Source organism: Oncorhynchus mykiss, chromosome 4 (genome assembly GCF_057628025.1).
Source record: "Oncorhynchus mykiss isolate SJ-2025 chromosome 4, ASM5762802v1, whole genome shotgun sequence".
Taxonomy (NCBI): Eukaryota; Metazoa; Chordata; class Actinopteri; order Salmoniformes; family Salmonidae; genus Oncorhynchus; species Oncorhynchus mykiss.
In genome coordinates, this window is record NC_143025.1 from 47,367,289 (window position 1) to 47,373,288 (window position 6,000).

Sequence of the window (6,000 nt, forward strand, 5' to 3'; positions counted from 1 at the left end):
AGCTAGCTTCTGTCTTCCTCTGGGTACATTGACTTCAATACAAAACCTAGGATGCTCTTGGTTCTCACCCCCTTCCACAGACTTACACAGTAAGTATGACAACTTCTGGAGGACGTCCTCTAACCTATCAGAGCTCTTGCAGTATGAACTGACATGTTGGGGACCCAATCAAAACATCAGAGAATGAAACTAGTACACATGGAATAAACGGGTGTACAGTCAACACAATAGAAAAAAAGAAAGTCTATATACAGTGTGTGCAAATGGCATGAGGAGGTAAGGAAATAAATAGGCCATAGTAGCGAAGTAATTACAATTTAGAAAATTAACACGAATGATAGATGTGCAAGTGATGATGTGCAAGTAGAAATACTGGTGTGCAAACGAGCAGAAAAGTCAAAAACAATATGGTGATATGAGAGGTAGATTGGATGGGCTATTTACCGATGGGCTATGTCAGCTGCAGTGATCGGTTAGCTGCTCAGATAGCTGATGTTTAAAGTTAGTGAGGGAAATATAAGTCTCAACTTCAGCAATTTTTGCAATTCGTTCCAGTCATTGGCAGCAGAGAACTGGAAGGAAAGGCGGTCAAATGAGGTGTTGGCTTTAAGTAGAGGTGCGAGCGAGAGATAGATAGAGATATATATATATATACACACACACACACAGTGCCTTGCGAAAGTATTCGGCCCCCTTGAACTTTGCGACCTTTTGCCACATTTCAGGCTTCAAACATAAAGATATAAAACTGTATTTTTTTGTGAAGAATCAACAAGTGGGACACAATCATGAAGTGGAACGACATTTATTGGATATTTCAAACGTTTTTAACAAATCAAAAACTGAAAAATTGGGTGTGCAAAATTATTCAGCCCCTTTACTTTCAGTGCAGCAAACTCTCTCCAGAAGTTCAGTGAGGATCTCTGAATGATCCAATGTTGACCTAAATGATTAATGATGATAAATACAATGCACCTGTGTGTAATCAAGTCTCCGTATAAATGCACCTGCACTGTGATAGTCTCAGATGTCCGTTAAAAGCGCAGAGAGCATCATGAAGAACAAGGAACACACCAGGCAGGTCCGAGATACTGTTGTGAAGAAGTTTAAAGCCGGATTTGGATACAAAAAGATTTCCCAAGCTTTAAACATCCCAAGGAGCACTGTGCAAGCGATATATTGAAATGGAAGGAGTATCAGACCACTGCAAATCTACCAAGACCTGGCCGTCCCTCTAAACTTTCAGCTCATACAAGGAGAAGACTGATCAGAGATGCAGCCAAGAGGCCCATGATCACTCTGGATGAACTGCAGAGATCTACAGCTGAGGTGGGAGACTCTGTCCATAGGACAACAATCAGTCGTATATTGCACAAATCTGGCCTTTATGGAAGAGTGGCAAGATAGCCATTTCTTAAAGATATCCATAAAAAGTGTCGTTTAAAGTTTGCCACAAGCCACCTGGGAGACACACAAAACATGTGGAAGAAGGTGCTCTGGTCAGATGAAACCAAAATGGAACTTTTTGGCAACAATGCAAAACGTTATGTTTGGCGTAAAAGCAACACAGCTGAACACACCATCCCCACTGTCAAACATGGTGGTGGCAGCATCATGGTTTGGGCCTGCTTTTCTTCAGCAGGGACAGGGAAGATGGTTAAAATTGATGGGAAGATGGATGGAGCCAAATACAGGACCATTCTGGAAGAAAACCTGATGGAGTCTGCAAAAGACCTGAGACTGGGACGGAGATTTGTCTTCCAACAAGACAATGATCCAAAACATAAAGCAAAATCTACAATGGAATGGTTCAAAAATAAACATATCCAGGTGTTAGAATGGCCAAGTCAAAGTCCAGACCTGAATCCAATCGAGAACCTGTGGAAAGAACTGAAAACTGCTGTTCACAAATGCTATCCATCCAACCTCACTGAGCTCGAGCTGTTTTGCAAGCAGGAATGGGAAAAAAATTCAGTCTCTCGATGTGCAAAACTGATAGACATACCCCAAGAGACTTACAGCTGTAATCGCAGCAAAAGGTGGCGCTACAAAGTATTAACTTAAGGGGGCTGAATAATTTTGCACGCCCAATTTTTCAGTTTTTGATTTGTTAAAAAAGTTTGAAATATCCAATAAATGTCGTTCCACTTCATGATTGTGTCCCACTTGTTGATTCTTCACAAAAAAATAGTTTTATATCTTTATGTTTGAAGCCTGAAATGTGGCAAAAGGTTGCAAAGTTCAAGGGGGCCGAATACTTTCGCAAGGCACTATATATACACTGCTCAAAAAAATAAAGGGAACACTAAAATAACACATCCTAGATCTGAATGAAATATTCTTATTAAATACTTTTTTCTTTACACAGTTGAATGTGCTGACAACAAAATCACACAAAAATTATCAATGGAAATCAAATTTTTCAACCCATGGAGGTCTGGATTTGGAGTCACACTCAAAATTAAAGTGGAAAACTACACTACAGGCTGATCCAACTTTGATGTAATGTCCTTAAAACAAGTCAAAATAAGGCTCAGTAGTGTGTGTGGCCTCCACGCGCCTGTATGACCTCCCTACAACGCCTGGGCATGCTCCTGATGAGGTGGTGGATGGTCTCCTGAGGGATCTCCTCCCAGACCTGGACTAAAGCATCCGCCAACTCCTGGACAGTCTGTGGTGCAACGTGGCGTTGGTGGATGGAGCGACATGATGTCCCAGATGTGCTCAATTGGATTCAGGTCTGGGGAACGGGCGGGCCAGTCCATAGCATCAATGCCTTCCTCTTGCAGGAACTGTTGACACACTCCAGCCACATGATGTCTAGCATTGTCTTGCATTAGGAGGAACCCAAGGCCAACCGCACCAGCATATGGTCTCACAAGGGGTCTGAGGATCTCATCTCGGTACCTAATGGCAGTCAGGCTACCTCTGGCGATCACATGGAGGGAAATTCCACCCCACACCTTGACTGACCCACCGCCAAACCGGTCATGCTGGAGGATGTTGCAGGCAGCAGAACGTTCTCCAAGGCGTCTCCAGACTCTGTCACATCTGTCACGTGCTCAGTGTGAACCTGCTTTCATCTGTGAAGAGCACAGGGCGCCAGTGGCGAATTTGCCAATCTTGGTGTTCTCTGGCAAATGCCAAACGTCCTGCACGGTGTTGGGCTATAAGCACAACCCCTACCTGTGGACGTCGGGCCCTCATACCACCCTCATGGAGTCTGTTTCTGACCGTTTGAGCAGATACATGCACATTTGTGGCCTGTTGGAGGTCATTTTGCAGGGCTCTTGCAGTGCTCCTCCTGATCCTCCTTGCACAAAGGCAGAGGTAGCGGTCCTGCTGCTGGGTTGTTGCCCTCCTACGGCCTCCTCCACGTCTCCTGATGTACTGGCCTGTCTCCTGGTAGCGCCTCCATGCTGACAGACACAGCAAACCTTCTTGCCACAGCTCGCATTGATGTGCCATCCTGGATGAGCTGTACTACCTGAGCCACTTGTGTGTCTCATGCTACCACTAGAGTGAAAGCACCGCCAGCATTCAAAAGTGACCAAAACATCAGCCAGGAAGCATAGGAACTGAGAAGTGGTCTGTGGTCCCCACCTGCAGAACCACTCCTTTATTGGGGGTGTCTTGCTAATTGCCTATAATTTCCACCTGTTGTCTATTCCATTTGCACAACAGCATGTGAAATTTATTGTCAATCAGTGTTGCTTCCTAAGTGGACAGTTTGATTTCACAGAAGTGTGATTGACTTGGAGTTACATTGTGTTGTTTAAGTGTTCCCTTTATTTTTTTGAGCAGTGTGTGTGTGTGTGTGTGTGTGTGTATGTATGTGTGTATATATATATATATATATATATATATAAATAAAATACATTTTTTTTACTTTTAATTTCCCTTAGCTAGCTGAATGCAGCTAGCTAGTGTAGCCTTCTCAAACAGAGAGGTGTGTTATTTTAGCTAGTTCCAATACTGGAACTCCAAGTCAAGGTAGGCTTTTGGTTTTATTAAGTTGTTGCCACCGGGGTCCGTCAGTGTAACTGCTAAACTGCTTGCTGACTGTACACTGTACTGCATGATTGTAGCATCTTTACTAACACGTTAGTTCTAGTAGCTATGTTGACTATGAGTTGACAACGATGTAGGTTGTGTGTAGCAGTTAGCAGTCTTGATATGAAGGTTTGGCATGGAAAGGTTTTTTCGCCTGGTCACAGACAGCCGATGTGTTATGCACTGAAGTCCACAAGTGGCGGGAAAAGGTGAGAGGAGGAGAGTGCATAGATAGTTGCAAGAAGGACTTGAAGAAGCAAAGTAATCATGATCATGCTGTTTTTATATGGCTGCTATGAAAGTGAACTGCTTGCGTGTGATCAGGGGTGTATTCATTCTGCCAATTCTGTTGGAAAAACATGTTGGATTGTAATTTGAAATAGTTGCTACACCAGAAGTTCATGTTTGTATATATAGGAGGAAAGTATATGGTAGGGTGGATATGAGCCTTGGGCTTGGAGAGTTACTAAGTTAGGGAAAAGGTAATCGCATGGTTGAGGTCACTGATAAGGGTGGATAGCTGTGCATTAGTGAGCAGTGGAGGCTGTCAGGTCACATGAAGGGAGAAGGAACCGTTTATTACCCACATCCCTTAACTTCCTGCCTAGAAACAAAGATGTACCTTAGAGAAAAGGTAGAGACTCCACCTAAACGGGGGTATAAATACGTGCTGATGGGAACTATTCTTTGTCTTATGCAGCTCTGTGATCCAGTGGGTGAATGAACTTTGTAGGCTCATCTTGTCCGGGGGACTGACAAGTATGACGCAACTACAAAGAAATGTGAAATAGCAGGCTCATGAGTTAGATGAAAAGCACCAGGACCTCGCGAGGGCTCTGGAATAATAATCTAAATAAAGTCCAACCATTTACAGCTGTCCTCCAGCAGTATCAGAACACCATTGGGGGTATATAGTCTTGCCACTTCCCCACGGTTCACCCCGGGATATCATGTAACCCAGGCTAAACAGGTCATGTCTCCGCTATATCCCTCTCATATAGAGGAAAAAGAGTTATGGGTTGAGAGAGGCATCAGAGGGACGTATCATCAATCCAGAAATATTAGTCCCGGACTGGATCATAGATGCCCGGTTCGTACTCATGCAGTTGCGATGACTTATGATCCTGGGCAGAGACTCCCAGAGGGAGGGAACCCCATTCTGCCAGATGGCCAATCCATAACATGCCTCCAAATTCAACACCACCACAAGCTGCTGAGTATTGGTGAAATGCGTAGCATAATGAAAAGAAGCACCTGACCTGGATAAAGGGAGTCAGGAGTAGAGGTCGACCGATTATGATTTTTCAATGCCGATACCGATTATTGGAGGACCATAAAAGCCGATGCCGATTAATCAGACAATTTTTTTTATTTGTAATAATGACAATTACAACAATACTGAATTAACACTTATTTTAACTTAATGTAAAAAAATCTATTTAGCCTCAAATAAATAATGAAACATGTTCAATTTGGTTTAAATAATGCAAAAACAAAGTGTTGGAGAAGAAAGTAATATGTGCCATGTAAAAATGTGTGCCATGTAAAAAAGCTAGCGTTTAAGTTCCTTGCTCAGAACATGAGAACATATGAAAGTTGGTGGTTCCTTTTAACATGAGACTTCAATATTCCAAGGTAAGAGGTTTTAGGTTGTAGTTAATATGGTATTTATAGTACTATTTCTCTCTATACCATTTGTATTTCATATACCTTTGACTATTGGATGTTCTTATAGGCACTTTACGTTTATTTCAGTGAAATACGGAACCGTTCGGTATTTTATCTAACGGGTGGCATCCCTAAGTCTAAATATTCTTGTTACATTGCGCAACCTTCAATGTATGTCATAATTACGTAAAATTCTGGCAAATTAGTTCGCAATGAGCCAGGCAGCCCAAACTGTTGCATATACCCTGACTCTGCGTGCAATGAATGCAAGAGAAATGA